Raw genomic sequence first — 18,005 nt, 5'->3', positions numbered from 1 at the left:
GATGTGTCAGATAAGATGGTGCATATTCAACCTAACTGCTCCCCTGTGGATTCAGTGATAGGGAGATATACATTATGTATCTCATGTTAAATCACTTGTAAATGCGGCAGGGTTAGGGAAATGGTCAAATCTCCATTTAAAGGAGTGAGGTTTTTTGTGGCCAGGGGGATGTTGGACAAAGTTGAAGCCCTCCTTCTCCCTGGAGGTGGGCTAGGATCATTAGTTTTAGTTTTTGAAGTGTTTGGCCTTTTGATGTTCCTATGTTCTCTTCAGGCAGCCTGGCCTGAAGGATATTTAATATCACTCCTACAAATTTCCAGTTAGGAATAATTTGAACTGAGCATCTGTCAAAGAAACAGCCATTTAAATACATTGGTCATGGTTAAAGAGGCATAAAATGAGGCCAGATTAGACAGAGCACCTTTCTCTGAAGGCTGGGGCTGGTCGAGTTGGGGGCCAACCTGGGGCACAGCGACCCAGCAAAACTGCTCCTGCTTCCAATTCATTAAATATAACTATCTAACACCACTTGGATTCAAACTCTCCCCTGGCTGCCCTCCTTATGAGCAGCAATGCCTCCTTCTCCTGCCACTGTGGCATTGTGGGGATAGTCTTAGTTATTTTATTTATGAATGTTCAGGGGAGGTGGGACTAGATTGTATTTCTCTCTGTCTGTGATGCTCTGAGTAACAGGGGACCGCTGTATCCCCAATGTCTTCACTTCAAACATTCCCCTTGTGTTTCCACTAGGGTGTGCAGGAGGACCTTTATCAGCGTATGCAATTTTAGATTATGTCTTATCACCAAAAGAATCATGAAAGAGCATGCATTACACCCAATGAAAGAAGATGTCTGTGCCCAAAGCAACTGACTGGGCCTCTCTCAAAAATGTTCAGCTTTTCTTCTCTCAATTGACTTAAACAAAGGCACCACCGCTCTCTGAACAGGATATGAGACAGGGGGTCTGAAAAGTATCATACTAATTATTTTTTTTGACAAGGTTTGTGTAGAGTTACTATTTTGACGCATCTGCAAATCATGCATTGCAAATTTCACTCATTGGTTAATTTATTTTTTTACTTATTGGAAGCACAGCTTAGGTTTTTAATGTTTGATATATGATTGCAAAGTAATTTTTTTGCCCTATTTACAAGTAAAGATGCTTTTTATTCTCATAGAATACAATATTATAAAAAACTTAATATTAAAAGCAAACAATACAGCAATACAAAACTTTGGAAAGAAGTTTTTCGAATTGGTGGAAAACTTTGTGAAGCACTCTTTCATAACCCCTGCCCAACTTTTTTCCCATCACTCTTCGGGCGAAGTGACTACAAATAAAGACCGGTTGCGTGAGCAGAACACCTCAGCCACTGTCTTTGGGGGGAAATAAACAATGCATTAGTTCCACATTGACTTGGAACAGGAACAGATGAAGGAAGTGGAGAAGGTTAGAGGAAGTACACAGCAGGAGAGTATAAGTGGGCAGAGACATTTCAGAGCCTGAGTGTGCTAAAGCACCTCTCTCTCTCTCTCTCTCTCTCTCTCTCTCTCTCTTTCTGTCCTCCAAAGATTTTTTTGCTCTTTTACCATGTGATGTAGATTAACTGCACCTCATCTATTGTCTTTAATATCCAGTTTTACAGCGACAAAGCCTAGATATTTTGTAATTGCAGGACAAACATTTCAGCTCTTGTGATCAATTTCTAAAAAAAAAGTTAGACGACATGAACTCTGTCGGTGATCAAGTCAATATCTTGACTACCAATATCATTCATTTATTTTCCTAAAAACTGGTATATTATAGTAGTATGGCCCAACTTGGACCTAAATGTATACAGTAGCATTACAATGAAGTTTACAAAATGATGTAACTTGGGAAAGAAAACAACTTTTACATGATAAAACAAATGTATTTTTCTACTGTGATTGGTATCAGATGTTAGTGTTGTTGGTTGCCTTGCAAGGAAGGGATAGACGGATTATTGGCCTGGCTGATTATCAGGGCCGATATTCAGCATTTTTCTGATTATCAGTATCAGGGATTTTTTTTTTGCTCTTGAAGTTACCTTGTGATAAATGATTATAGAAAGATGGTTTGTCCAATGACCTGCAAAGTATTTTTCCAAAACGCCTGCCTTTTTTGGGAACATTTTCTAGTAGCACCTTTCCAGATCGTTCAGTGTAACAAACCATTTGGTGTGTCAAGTTAGCTGATTGTGGCATCAGATCAAAAAACATTTCTGTACAGTATGTCCTTGTAGAGGGCAGACTACATATCGTTAATTTGGAGGATTTGTTAGGTACGCGAACATTGCACAACTTCAGATTCACTTCAGGATTCCTTAGTCTTTTCTCTCCTCCTTGACATGGTTGCCCTTATTCTATCACACAGTAGCACCAATGCAATTAACCCTAAGAATGTTCATTAAAAAAATTAGGTAAGCCTTAAGTGTTAATTGTCTAAAAATAGTTTTCTCCATGGTAAATAGATCACCTAAGGTCTGAACTAATCACTAGTGAACAGTGCATGGAAATTCTAATCTAGTACCAAAATGTTTTACTCTCCTGATGCTAATTTTTCATACCTAAACTCAAGGTAGTATCTGATACTACAGATCTGTTGCCAGTGCTGTTTTGTTTCAATCTGTGTGGAGCTTACACAATTTTTCTGTTCCACTATGACTAAAGACTGTATTTAATGTGAATCACTCAGTCTGGCTGATACGTAATTGTTTTAAAGATTATTTTTTTAGGACTTTGGCCTTTATAGTACAGCTGAAGAAAGACAGGAAAGAGGGGGGGGCATTGCAGCATAGGGGCCCAGGCTAGAATCAAACCTGGGCTGCTGCAGTAAAGACTCAGCCTTGGTACATGGGCTTGCCCTCTAGGTGAGCTGTAGGCACCCAAGGATAACCCTTTTGTACACTGTTCTGTAAGAAAGACATAGATAACATAGTTGTTTAAAAACTTGTGCTGTACGGGTTTAGTGGTATGTATTTTTCTTTTGTATTTAATGTTAAATAAAATTTGGCATTTGGCTGGAGCAATTCTTCGTCAATTGTGCAGAACGAAGACATTGTCAGTGTATTTGATGTGAGAGGGACCATGCTGCCACTGCACACTCTCAAGTTCGATTGAGTGTTAAATAACTTGATAACAGGGAGTAGTTAATCGGTGCAAAGTTGTAACTTTATCCTCTCTACCTTGGCTTGTCCTGATGGTGGGAGGAGACGGTGTTGGAGGTGAATGTGCTGTAAGTGTGGAACTGCTGTGGAATGGGCTGTCAGGCTTCATTAGCCCAAGCCATCTCTATCTCAGGAGAAATGTGGCCAGTGGTTTAAAACCAATTTCCATTACCTTTCTTCATTTTATTAACTTCCGTACCATTACCAGGGAGCTTCCCTTTGACAGTTGTTCCTCTCCACTGTCTTGTACTTCTAAGAGATCCCTGCAGGAGCAAGGCTGTGAAACCTCACTTATCCTGGACTCTGTGTTCCCTTTAATCGCCAAGCACTCGCCTCAGCCCTCTCCAGCCTCGTGCCAAAAGTGTGTGGTGTGTGTCAGTCTCAGATTTCAGATGTAAGGCGTCTTTGTGACATCAAGTGTCCAGCCAAAACTGTAGTTTACCCCCTGTGTGTCTCTGATTAGCTGTACAGCGACATTCCAATGTAACATGAGCAAGGTCCTCTTAAAGGTCCAAAACAGGCCTCTTACCCTAGTTTGAATTGTCGCTAGCTGCTGACTTTTCAGTTGGACATATTGTGCCGGGATAATCCTGCGGGAGCCAAGGATATGTGGTAAATAGTAGTTGTGATATCTATCTACTCTATGACCTCAGTCCACCACCGCTGATTAGATCTGCTGGGAGCATTTGTCCATGAATAAGACAGGCTTTTCTTGTAGGCTGAGTGAAGAAGAGGAGTATGAAGCTTGTGAGACGCCTCTCTTCGTGACTGCCACTTGGGAGCACCGAGGAAATGGAAGAGGAGGTGAAAGGCCAGGTGTCTGCCACAGAATTTAATTAGAAAGGCTGGATGCTTTGTCCTCTGTAAAGTTGCTTCAGGCATTCTTTAATTGCCCCATTCCCAATTTCTTCGAGCAGTCCCTTCTCTAAAGTTCATTAGTATTCATCTTGCACGAGCATTTGAATGTTGATTTCAAGGATCTTTTACTTCACTGTACTTCCTAACTCTTAGCCTCATCTTATTACTGCTTGAATTCATGCTGGATACATTTCTAATAGCTCCATTGCAAAATATGTCCTCCCATTTGAAATGTTGCACTTGAAGCCAATTTAGCTCACCTGATGAGCTCAGTAATTGACTGTGCTGATGAACTTACTCGCTATTAAAAAGCTCCCAGCTGATGTTTGAGAAAGTAACAGGGCATAATAAGATATGGAGAGTTATCACAATGCAAGGACTCAAGAAACGGATAGACCAAGACTGGTTAAGCATGATGATACACTATACACTATGAAATAGGTCTGGACAGTATATTAATTGAAGTGATATGAGAATATTTATTGTCTTAGATTTTGGATACCATTATATCGTGATATGGCATAAGTTTTTCCTGGTTTTAAAGGCTGCAATTCAGTGAAGTGGTTTTAGTTTCTCAATTTAACAGACTGTTCTACTATTGAGGTTGTCAAAATATTGTGATATTTAATTTTGTCGCCTAGCCCTAGCATTTATGAAGTGCTTTTGAGGAAATTTCAAAATATCCAGATATTTATACAGTATATAGTGTATTGTGATGTAGCCCAAAAATTGCCCAATATTATTTTGAGGCCATATCGTCCAGCAACCAACCAACGAACCAACCAACCAACCAACCAACCAACCAACCAACCAAACAACCAACCAACCAAACAACCAAAGCAAGCCCCACTTTGTTTCATGTTTGGTGTGCATGCAGACCCTGCATGTCACTTACAAACAACAAGCTCCCATGTATCCAAAAACCAGATCAGAAACTATTATCTAATATCAGCAGACTTCTCTTATAAATAAGTCAAGGAAAATGAGAACCATGAAAGTTTTCCTTTTTGTATCACACAGCAAAAAGCTGTAGCAGAATGTGTTTTAGCTAATTTGGCTTACTTAACATTGCATGTCTTACGATGTGACTGTTGTGCATGTGCACATTGTGATATAGGTGCTAAAAATGCAGCCCTACTTACTATGAAATCTTCTTAGGCATTCTTGTTTCATTTGATATTGTGGAAAAATAAAAGAGAGCATTAAGCACAATCTGGGGGCACTAGTTCTGTACTGGTTGTTTTTGAGCTGACCATTATAAGAAGGTGACTTAATAAGAAGAATTCTGAGATCAATCATGGATTGATTTAGCATTTAATGAAATCCATCAGGGGGCTTTGATCTGATGTTTTGATAAATCAGAGTAAGTAATAGGCAATTAACTGTTACATTTTCATGATTCTTATGATGGCATTGCCAAATATGTTAGTAATGTAAGAATTAAAGAATGCTTTTAATGGAAAGCAAATTGCTTTTTTTGAGGTCTTTTCTCAGTCACCTTTATCAGCAGTGTTGAGCCCAGTTACCAGCATTTAAGAAGAGAAAGCTGAGATTAACCCCAGCAATAACACTGACCATCATTCATTAAAACTGTAATCATGCGTAAAATGAGATTGATAGAAATTTTTCTAAAAGGTTGAGAAAAGGGAATAAAAAAAGGAATTATATGTCCTGATACAGGATTTAATAGACAGGAAGTTAATTCAGCTGCTTTTAAAATATGGTAAGGCGGCAAATCCTCCTGGGCAAATTATAGACTCCTTCACCACCACCACCACCATCATCACAGCATTTCAAATGGGAGACAGAGGTTATGCCCCCTCAAGCACACACATTCACCTTACCTGTACAGCAAAGTGCATACACACATACACCAACACATATTCTGCTCTGCAGTATAATATCTGGTTTATCTAGTTGCTGGGAATAGTTAAATCCTTCACGGGGAAGCACTCTGTTGGTAGGATTACCTCAGTATATGGCAGCCATTTCTCTGCTTATTATCACATTTTTTTCTCAACAGGCGAGTTTAAGGCCAGTGTTTTAATGTTCAGCACATTCAATCCCTGGCTTTTACACTGGATGAAATATTTATTTGGTTAATCACTTCAGTATCACGCTGAGCTCAGTATCTTCAGTAGTCGTAACAGGATTACGTGTATTATGGGTGAAAGGCAGGTCACAAACATACTTTTTATGGAAACTGCATTAAAAAGTTTCCAAAGTACTTTTTTTTTTTACTTTAAACACCCTTTGCTGACAGCTGTAGTCTCTCCATTTCACCTGTCTGTGTAAATTTTAAATATATCTTTTGCACTTAAATGAAATGGAAATTTGCTTGCCTTTCCCTCCCCTTTAAGCATTACACTTACCTTTCTGAGTGCGTCAAAAAATAGGATTCATTTAACATAACATTGTTGCCTTGCCTGCTTTTCCATGGTTGCATTTTTTGTTCACTTTTTCCACAGCTCAGGCACCGCCCCCCTGCATGGTTCACTAAAGAGTGGCGCTGTACCTGCTGTTTTAAAGGTTCATTTTGAACTTACAACCAAGGCTGACACCTGAGGAACCCTGCCTTTGATTGATTGTTGAGACCATTGATCTAATTTTGAAACCTTTGAATTTCTCCACTGCATCCCTCCTTTTTTTGTACAGAGTGGAATAAACCTAATTTCCTCGTGCCTCATGCAGGGCTTCGCTCTCCAAGGCGGGAAAACAGAGTGAATAAATAAATAAAGAAACCCAAGAAACAGGTCTTTCACAGCAGCACTGAGATTTTTATAGACTCGGTCAATTAAATTTGTCTTATTTGGAACGATGGGGCTCCATAACTCAATAAGAAGTAATGTGGTTGAAAAGGCCTCTTACTGTGCGGCCATTAGGTGAGAGAATGTTACCATTGGAGTATTAACATGCAGGGATTACAGAGGCATAAGACTGGTCCGAGCCAATTAGAATCAAGAGCCGCTGAGAAAGCGGAGGTGTGGGTAGGCATACTGGGCTACCAAGGCCTGCTGTGAGAGCGAGGACATCACAGCCAGGGCTTGATGGAAACCAGGAATGCTTCAGAGAGACACTGGCTTTTAGTTTTAGCATGGCAAAAGAACAACCCTTGAGTTGACTGCCATGCCGTTCCAATAACACGGCCAGATAGCAAGGGGTTTCTCTTACTATAAAATTATTATTACTGTGGAAATTTTGGACTAAGCTAAATGGTTTGAATTGACTGAATAACTGACTATTTCTGTTTTGTTTGAAACATGGTATGCAGTCGCATTCAGTAACAAGCGCTTATTGGCAAATACTGTGACCGCACACACCCACACCACATTCATGGATTTTAATTTTTTTTGTTTTCATGGCAAAATGCTGCATGTGTACTGTATGGATCTATGTGTCAGTGTCTCTGCTTCTAAGTCTGGTCATGATAAGTGAATCTGTTTAGAGTTTATGTGCCTTTTTGCCGCTCCCACTATCATAACCGTTTATGGCCAGTTGGACAGACAATTAGTCAGCTGTCCTTTGGCTCATGACCAACCCTTTCATAAAAATCCTGTGCAAGTCTTTGAATCCATTTGGAATTTCAAGCCTTTATGCGATTGGACACTCCTACACCTACAATGCCAAATTTCAGCCTCATTGGGAATAAACTGTGGCTGCTAAAGGGTTGGGAAACTTTTGTAGACTGACCCAACCGACAGAGTGACCTATAGAGCCACTGCTCACAACTAGTGAAAGGATTTTATGAAAAGGAGCCATGGTGTAAACAAGAACATTTCACAAGAATGACCTATTCTGAAAAAATAAGCACCGATCAGTGCATTATTTGCTTACAATAACTGATCAGTTTGTTTGTTTACATGCAAGTACATATTTACAGTTTGAAATGTAAGTGGGATAGAAATGAGTGTACAGTATAAGATATATATCAAACACTGCAGACTTGAAATGTGGCTGTAAAAGTTTTGTCCATCAGGGCACAGCAGCAGTGGGTCAACATGGATTCACAGCAAGATCTCACAGCGGGGAGAAAACAATCAAACCACTCCAAAGCATCTGAAACCACTTCTACAGCTCTCTACTGTTCATCTGTATGCTCATTATATTCTCAACAGTTATAAAGTGACAGTTCTTAACAATTGATTATGCTCCAGGAGAGTTTTGAGAAGTTTATATTGCTTTAAAACATATTTACAAACATGAAAACTGGCCTATTTTTTGGGAAGCCATAGCTATTGTGTTGTAAATATTATTCAAACTTTTATTGCCACCTTTCAGGCATAGGAGGGGTGAGGATTTGATACTCAAAAGATGATTGCTTTGTTTGGAGTGCCACTTTTATTTAAGGGTTTTCTTTTTGTCATTGTGTAGTAAATCAGCTACCTGACAAACAATGTGTGTAGCACATTATGCAGTTATATTTATTTAGTTGGTGTTGTCACTCTGCAGTGTCTTCATTTTCATAAATAGAAATCAGAAATCCTTTTGCAAAAACACTTAAAAATGCAGGCTTATTTGCTGCGTCTGTGGCTGTTTGGAGAAGAGAGCATTTAAAGGAGGTGTGTGAAAGAGAGAAAGGGAGCGAGGGAAGTGCTTCTCTCCCTCCCTATCAGTGAACTCAGATGTGTCACTTGCTATGTCGGAGAAGGATGGAAACACAAAGTGCCTCAGGACATTGTAACAAAGTCCCTTGTGCCACCAGCCCCCCCGACACAATTACCCACTCATGTCTAATTGGCATTTGAGGCTTCTCTGCTTGATCGACCATGGCCACATCAGCATGAAGTGGCAGGGCAGCGTTTGCCAAGCTGTGACTTAACTGGTATCACGCTTTGTTACTCTTCTAGCTGCTTACATAATTTGCTGATGTAAATTTACTCTGCCTAATTAACATCGTCAGCCTCTCATTTAATCTGAACAGACATGGGATGCATCCGCTCCCTGGCGCTACTGTCCGTTCTGCTGACTTCTGAGCGGCGGTGCGTAGGCCTGTATGTTGGCCAAGGCACTGGAGTTTATGCGACTTGGTTGAATAAATCCATTAGTCAGGACGTACACAACTTAGCCTTGGCATGTGTGAGTCGAGAGGAGGGGCTCAGCATGGGACAAACTTTCCAGAACTGTGCTGAATTAAAAAATTAAGTTCACCTCAGTTGTTGGTTGATTGGAACTGAGCACTTAACTAGGGAACGGTTTAGACAACGGTACAAGGACACAAATCTGACTGACAGGCCTCGCTGTGGAGAAGAGCTTTGTGGTATTTGAGGTGACGGCTCTATAGACAAATAATAATACTCTCAATTAGAGTCCCTTTCTCTACTTTACGGTCTCTGCAGCGCTTAATGGCCTGTTTGCAGAGAACTGTCTCTGGATGCCGGCACAGTCATCATTATCCAACCAGATCTCTTGTGTTAATAAATGACAAGCGTCTGGAATATTGATTTGCTAACCTTTAAAGTGGCGCCATCCAATGCAGAGTGCAGAATTATATGAATTTAACAAATGTAGGGGATTAAGCTCTGCGAGCGGAGTGTGTGTTTGTCTACGTGTAAGGATTGATCCAAAGTTGCAAGTAAGGTTTCTGAACTGCTTTTACTTTTGTTTCAAATCTTGTCAGGGCAGAGACATCACCACCTCAAACTAGTTCTTCTACTGTGGACGACCAATGATTGGGTCGTGTATGTAGAGAGTGGTTGATGCTGAAACACGCTCTGCAGCTGGGGAGAGTTGGCCTGGTATGTACCAAGCCACCCACTCATTCAGCCAGTCAGGATATTAGATCAGACTGGTGGTTTGTGATGGTGGCAGGGTCAGTGAGCATCTCATTCGCATACCCCCCCCACCCCGCTCCCTCCCGTCGCTGCTCGCCCATTTGCTTGTCTGCCGCACTGCAGGGTAATCAGGACAGTGACACTTTATGAGAGAGGGGACGACAAAAGGATTTACACACAAAGCCTGGCTGAGGAATGTATCTCATTTGCCCCCAGAGTTTGAACCTGAGTGCATGAGCACAAAAGTTAAAAGGAATTAAGTTTGAGTACATTGGGTTTAATTTTTTTATTGTTTTATTTCGACTTTTTTTTGCTGTAGTTAGCGTCGCCGAGAAATGTCAAGGCTTTTAATGTAATCTCTACAAATAATGCCTGCATAACAGTAGTGAAGAATACTCCTCTTAGATTGGCCTTTTGTACTATTTCATGCTAATTCGTAATAATAATTTTACTGTCACTTAAAATATCTGTACTATGTCACTGCACTCACCGACCATGCAAGGAAAAATAAGTTAAACTTAAGTGCCACGGCGAAGGAATTCTGTGTTCTTTCTAAAGATGTATATTACAGTTCTGTGTGCGTGCAGTCTGCTAAGAAGAAAAGGTTAAGAATATGTATTGGGACATTGGTGGCAATCTGGGAGAGTGAGTCTGAAATTAGAGGTGAAAGTATTAAAATATTGATAGCAGCTCTCTGTGTCCATTGCTAGCCCATTTATTATTCATTCTACCTTGAAGGTAGCATGCAAGATGACCCCTTTTCATTCAGGCCCCTGCCTACTAACTCCTGCTCTCATCAGTTGTGATTTCATGTGGCTCCGCTGACATTTTGCTCCAGTTCAGCTGTTGTGAACAAATGATTTGTGCATATTTGTCTTGCGGTTACATCTGTTGTCTTACATCCCTTTGTGTGGGTCTATGTGTCTTCTCTACTATTCGGATATATGCAAATACATATATATCCAGTTTTTCTGTGTGACTGAGTATCAGAGGGCCCAATATAAAGTATATTCCCATGCATTGGTATGTGTATAAGAACAAATAGCCATAATAAATGAATTTCATATAATTATTGGAGGATTCATCAATATTCTGGGCCCAGTCAGTCCACTTCTGAGTATTTTGAATTTGTTCGACAAAAAAAACACCTAAAGGAAGACGGAACACTGGTTGTTGCATATTACAGGTGTGTGGATGCTGAATTTAATAATGTTAGAACACTAAAATTATGATTTATTTATAACACATACAATGTTTTAAAACATGAAAGGCCTAAACTGTAAGAGTGTTGTTTCCCTTGTCAGCACTGAGCCTTGTAACTTGTATTTTTATTTACACTATTTACAATACATCAAAGGTTCGAAGATACAAAGGTTAATTTATATTCATTTTACAACACCAGGGTGCAGAATGCAAAGTGAGTTGTAGACCCTTGTAGCTACATAAGAATAAAAACAAACAAAAAGAAAACTTCTTAGGTTGTTGGCAGTGTAATGGGCAGTATGCCAAAGTGGTACTGATTAGAGTTTTATTCAGGTAAAAAATGATATAAACTTGACTTGTGTTTGCGGAGATTTGTCTGTGTTTGAACTCAAATTTAGTAACAACATTGTATTTGGCAGTGTCATTTGTCAGACTTTTTAGGTTTCTTTTTGAATCTTAATCCATACCAGAAGATCAAGGATACATGTTGACTTATCCATACACACAGAATTATTTTAGATTTCCAGCATCTCTCCCAAATGATTCATATTTCATAGGGGGCATATTTGCCCGTGCCTCTTTGAAGATCAGTGCAGAGCTTCTGCACAGACTTTGGTCAGTAATAAGTAGGAATTCCCCTGAGGCTACGGCTCATAGGTGCTGTTTATGTTGACCAATGGAACCACGGCCTGGAAACCGGAGGAGTAACGCTGTTGGGATTGAAGCAGGTGGGTTCTGGGCTTCAAAGACCAAAAGATAATCTGCCGAAAAAATCTAAAGCCCGGCTCTGAAATGTGCTGAACATCTACGAGCTTCTGCTCACAAAGACACGCGGCTCATCATGTGGTTCGAGCCAGCCCAGGAATGCTTTGATGCTGCTGATCCCCTAACTTTTGTTAGTTTATTTGACTGAGTTTTTATGTATAATATGTATTCCAAATGCTAGCTCTTCTTTAAAGAACTTAAAGGAAATCCTGAAGAAATAACCTTGGAGTTGGGGGCTTGTGCTAAAGCATCAGTTGATTCAAGGGCTCAGCTGCAAAATCTTCCATAACACAGAGGGAAAAGTGCCAGGTCAATCGCTGGATAAATTGTGGCAAAAAATGGTACCACATAAGCACAGGAGATTTTTTTTTTATCAGGCTTATATCGTTTTAATTTTCTGAGCAGAATGACAATGTAGAAGTATTGATCGGCTTATTTTGTTCACTTTTAAAATGATTTGATATCATGCAGCGACCACATCTATACACTTGAAGTTTTACTCTCAAACAACTTTCGATAGGTTAAATAAAACACTTGTATGGTGGTTTTTCCGGCTTAAGGACTCTGTTTGCTTTCTGTAATACAGCAAACAATAAGTAATGTATCCAGTATTTAATATTCATCATAGAGTTTAACTTTGTAGATATGTGGGTAAATGCGTTCCGGAGAGAAATAATTTCATTTGCTATAACTCCTGATGATTCTTTGTAAATGACTGGCAGCCAGGAAATTATTTAACTCACATCTGGACTTAAAGTTTTCTCAACATGCTTTCAGTGTAAAGGTGAAAAGCAGCAGTGGTTCTTGTGTGACATATTTATCCTGTGAAACTCAAATCAGCAGAGTCTTATAGGGGCATCCTGCCACCCAGATCCACTTTTCTCCACTTTTTTAACCTTCTCCGTTCTTGCAGCATAAAGATGAACATGTGCTGTATTTCTCAAGCTTATATGAATCGAAGCTGCAGACTTCCAATTTTTTTATCACCTACAAGGTGAAGATTCAAAGCAGGCCTCGAAGTTTGGAAGTACATTTACGCTCAGTTCCAGGATTTTCTTAATTCTCTGGAGTGGCATGATATGAAAAAGCGAAGCAAATTTGGTTTTCTGACAGAGCATTTTGAATTTGGTCCATCTGTGACACATTAAATTACATAAATCTCTACTATTTTTCGTATGCATGCCATGCTTAAAACTGCTAATAAATCTTTGCTGGTGCAGTACAAGGAGGAGGAGCACTGGTCACATATTTGTTATGTCAAGGTGGTTTCAGCTGGAAATTGCTATGCTCACATGATTTTAAGAGCAGAATGAATAGAACTAAGGCTAAACCAGCGAATGGGGGAAATAAGTCAATTTTATTTTCATCTTGCTATTCAGCAACATTTTAGAAGTAGGCCTACTTCTTATGTAACCGCTGTGGGTTGAGGTGTGCTGCATGTGTACGCTTCTTGTGCTGTGCAGTGATCTACACCCCTTAAAAATATGAATTATTGGCTTTTCTTTTCTTGTCAAAGCAGCATCTTTCTTTCTGTTACGTGAACCATCTTAAGTGGGCTTCAAATGAAAGCAGAATAACATGAAATAGATGGAAAGTAATGGAGGAAATGGCCTCCAAGGCTCCATCTTAGTTTATAAAACAGGTTTTTGTCTAGAGTGATTGTGTTCTCTTTGCCTGCAGAGGGGGATGTTGCCCTGGACATGGACTCATGTCCTGTGTTTAAGGCGGCAGTAAGCTCACCACCTGCACTGACTTTTCCCCCTCACATCTGCTTAATGTTTTCATATGCAGGTCTAAAGCATTTCATTATATTATGAAAGCCTGCATATCTTGGTATTTTGATGCCCTTTTCCCTGTAAACTTGTCTTTCTCTAAGTTGACACAATCAGCTGCATATTAACATACCGTGTATCTCTTGGTCTTTGTTCACTTACTTGTATTGTTCTTGGTAAAGTATGTACAAGATCTTTGCCCTGCAGTCACAGAGACAAATTAAAGTCTCAAGTTTAATGTCATTTTGTAATTTACCAGGACATTAAACTGAGCTTTAAAAAAAATATTAAGATTTCTTTTCTTATAAAAACGTGCAGGTAAAAAGCCACTCAGCAGAGTGTTGTATGAACCCAGTCCATAAATATGAGAAATAGTTGAGGTTGAAGAATAGGCTACGGAGGTGGGAGATGAGATAGCGGCAGTTCAGATGGCCCCCCTCCCGGTGCCGGACGTCAGAAGGAACGAAGTAGCCATTTTGTGGCGAGTGCGGTGGTGCGGTAGAGATGAGATGGTTAACACCCTTCTGCAGTATAGCCACCCGCCTCTCTCTCCCTCTAATGTTCTCTCTCTCCCTCTTTCTTTTCCTCGCTCGCTCGCTCAGTCGACTATGAAGACACTTCATCTTCCCTGACAGTATGACCACTGCTGCATGTTCTGATGCGTTCAGCATACCTTCATTGCATCATAAATAAATCAGAGAAATGACTTTTTCTTTCTCTTTCTCTCACATGTTCCTTTATCTCTCCCTCTTCTGCGCCTGTTATCTTGAGGAGTCGCTGGGAAACGGGAAATGGTGTGCCGGTGGATTTCCTGTGTGTGCTCCCCCTCTTCCAGTGTTCTTACTCCATGTGCGTGATCATCACCCTCCAATCCCCTTTTATATTATCTCAAAGGAAAGAAATTATTTTTGCTCCATAATGATATTCAGTCCTTGTTATGACATTATCTGCTTTAATTTTAATTTAAATGTCATGGATGTGAGGGGGGTTTCTTAATTAATGTGCACACGGGATGCAAAATACAAACTTGTATAATAGAAACAAAGTCATGTCATTTTTTTTCCATTTTTAAAAAGGCTTTGGGGGGCTGCATTGTGACTCACGGGCTGTACAGATAAACTTGACATGCTTTGTTATTTGTGCTGAAACCAAAAAAACACACACCAACACACACGCACACATGTACATTTGTGGGACTGTAGATTACATGAGCAGGCAGGGAAGGGATGGGTGGATGGAGGAGAGGGGGGATTTGGAGAAAGATTGTCAAGAACCACTCCCTCCCTCCCTGCCTCCCCCCCTACTGACTCCCAGTTACCCAGTCCCTCCACCCCTTCCTGTAATCTCCACTCCTCCACGGGTAGTCTCAAACCTTGTGTTCGTCCACCACCAACCAATTACCTGGCAACCCTGCCCTTATCCCCAGCACAGGCGTGATGCTGCTGCATGATGGGGTTTTTGTATATTGAATTCCATCTCCTGGTGAGATAAAGGGTGTAGGAACAGGGCTCTGCCGCTGTGCTAGATAAGTGTTTCTCACAAACCGTTCCTCGCCGCTTCTTCTGACACTGATTGTGGAGAAAAGAGACATTGGGGATGGCAGGGGGGAAAAGGCGTGGGGGTGGGGAGGGGGGTTGTTGTAGTGAGATGGGACCCAATTTCAGTATGATTTTCCTCTTGTTTTTAATTTGTTCGAAAGAAGCTCCCTGAGAGAAGTTGGATACAGCCCCTAAATTCTTTTCCTGTCTCATGTTTGGAAAGTCTTCGTTTCACTGCAGAGATCAATATTCAAATTGTAAGAGAATATTTTCTCCGGCATCTCTTCTTCTCATTGTAGACTTACCAAACACCAGATATTACTCTGTGGATCGATAGTTTATCTTCATTTAGGATGGCTGTTCAATCTGCAGAGGTGACAGTTATGGGTTGAGCAGCTCTGTGGAGTATCAGCTTTTATTCAGCCTCATCCCTTCCCTCTCAGTCCTATTTGTAAGCTGTCCTGAGAAGTGTCCCTTGGTACGTATGGCCTGAGCCAGGCCCATCTATCTGTCTTTGTCTGGCCCACTGCAGGGAACCACACACTCATTGGTTGTCCTGGGGAACAATGTAAGTGATGGACCACCGTTCATACATCAAACCTGCAAGCCGTTTGACAGTGCGGGACAGAAACATTGAAAATAATGACCACAGCAATATGTATCACAGGTTAAAAATAGAGCACCGCAGAGAAGTGCTGGCAAAGTTGAAGCTGCGAGTTCTTCTGTGTGACCTGCCCAACCCCGGCCCTCCCACTGTTTTAGAGGTTAATGGAAGCTGCCTAGAGCGCAGAAGAAAAGATGTTTCCAGTTAGCCACAATGAGTGATATTCAACTACTTGGACACTAATACGCTCCAATTGAATTTCTCCCTTTGTCAGAGGGGAGTCTGTCCTGCTGTGGACCCTCCCTCACAGCTGTGCCCTTGCATCTCTCGCCGCTCATCCAGCACTGAGCCAAGCCCCAAAGGTCAAGTGTGAGGGGTCAAGTTTAACCTGAAACCAGACAGTGAGAGAGACAGGGGGGAGGGGCAGGGGTCACTTCTGTGCGCCATATTGCACTGCATCAGTGTGCATGTTTGTATTTATCAGTCTGCAGCGTTATCTGTTGTGTTTGTGGTCGTGTGGGTCCGGTGATCTGTTCTCACTTGGACAAGACCAAGTCCATTGAGGAAAAACTGCAGCCCTCTTGTCTAGCAATGTGGAAATGTATTTTTTTTTTAACATTTAAAAGCAGGAAACAAAATCTGATCAGGTGAAGGGGTGAACAGAGAACCATCCTAATCCTACCTGCGATCTACAATACCTCATTGCTCTCCTGTTTTAGTTTGGTAAATTGCTTGTGGATCTCAGAATCTCTTCATATACATAAACATCTGTATCTCTCTCACTCACTTTCTCTCAGACACACACTCACACACACACACACACACACACACACACACACACACACACACACACACACACACACACACACACAGCGTGAGTCAGCCCACACCTGGAACAGATAAAGGGTCTTTCATGTTTGCGGGGCTATCCTGAGGTCAGTGAGTGCTGGTGTTGAGAGCTAGTTTTACTAGGAGTGAGTGGAGCGGGAGAAGAAATGAAAAGAAACCATATATATCCAGGTGTTGCAGAGTTAAGGAAGTTTTATTAGTCTACAATTCCTTCCTTGATTCCTTCCTCCACCACTATAGAGATACCCCCCTTGGCATTATACCTTGCCCATCTATTGCACAGTTGTCTTTTGAGCAAGAAGATGGATAACAGTCTGCTCGGTGCCTTTTGAATTATCAACAGTGTGGCACATAGATAAAAGTCTATGTTTTTGTCAAGCTGCCATTTTAATCTTGTTTCAGGCATTTAAGGGAGAATCTGTGCTTTTTGTTGGATCCCCAGCTGAGTATTAACTTCCAGTATATTAACCTCTATGCTCAAGGCTTTTGCCTGTCAATAACTTTGGTGTGACACGATGATGTTTCTGAGCCGTGAACTCTCTTACACATACATAAATATTCGCAGAACAAAAAGTGAAAATATAAACAACAAAGAGGCATTTATAGAAAGCATCACCCACAGCTCAAACTTCAGCTGATCCAACAAACATTTGGGAGTATTACTAGTGTATTCTGTGTTGATTTCTTTGAACTCCATGTTTGATCATTACTGTGTACCCATGCCCATTCTCCTGATATTACTTTTCTGACGCCATCATTCCTGGCCCTGTGCTGCATGTATTGTTTTTGTTGCAATAAAATGTAAATGGACAGTTTTTTGATTTTGGGGTCAACTGTCCCTTTCAGATTTTTGAAGGAAGTTTATAAAGCAGCAGTCTAAGTCCGATCCAGCTGGGGAGGTCACATGTCATGGCCCTTGTTCTTTTCCTGTTAAAGTGTTTCCTGTCCCTGCACCACCAACAGTCCCATAAAGGTAAAATGCCTTATAAATAATCTTTGAATGTCACAGTGGTAGGTCTTACATTTGTTTTCTGCTGGAAGGAAAACCTCTGTTTATGTGGTTCTGTGAGTGCATGCCTGAAATGACTGAATAGAGCTCCAACTGTCCAGTTTCTCACAATAGTCTGTGGAAGAGAGAGAGGTCCGTGACATCCGTATCCCTGTAAAGTTTCCGGTGCAGGTGTAATTCCCTGTAAAACGCCCTATAATTTACTGCCCTTTGGGAGCACACTGTCTCAGGGTGTGAAAATCAATAGGATGGCGGAGAGGGATTGGGCACAGTGTCTATGCTCAGCCACACTATGGTAGCAGTTAGGGTAATTCTGTAATGGCAGGGGATGAGGTTCAACCTATCTAACGCTCTATCTGAAGCAGATAAATGTTTTACAACACCGTCGTTTAACCCTTCCTTCACACTCCACCCTACCCCCCATGTCTCTGAAGGCTGTACTCAGGGA

At 41.0% G+C, this 18,005-nt stretch overlaps 1 protein-coding gene across 7 annotated transcripts in view; it reads left to right on the top strand.

Annotated features, from left to right (window-relative positions):
* zfhx3b (zinc finger homeobox 3b) overlaps nucleotides 1-18,005 on the top strand; it is a 344,728-nt gene that overhangs the window by 13,937 nt on the left and 312,786 nt on the right. For 4 of the 7 annotated variants that reach the window (XM_084357816.1, XM_084357815.1, XM_084357808.1 and 1 more), the window contains exon 4: nucleotides 17,395-17,521. The exons of the other annotated variants lie outside the window; for them this stretch is intronic. The gene's annotated coding sequence lies outside the window, so the exon portion shown is untranslated. The remainder of the gene's footprint in view (nucleotides 1-17,394; nucleotides 17,522-18,005) is intronic. 7 annotated transcript variants of the gene reach the window in all.

Source organism: Pagrus pagrus (assembly GCF_965226575.1).
Source record: "Pagrus pagrus genome assembly, chromosome: 1".
Taxonomy (NCBI): Eukaryota; Metazoa; Chordata; class Actinopteri; order Spariformes; family Sparidae; genus Pagrus; species Pagrus pagrus.
This window is presented reverse-complemented; position numbering and strand designations above follow the sequence as displayed.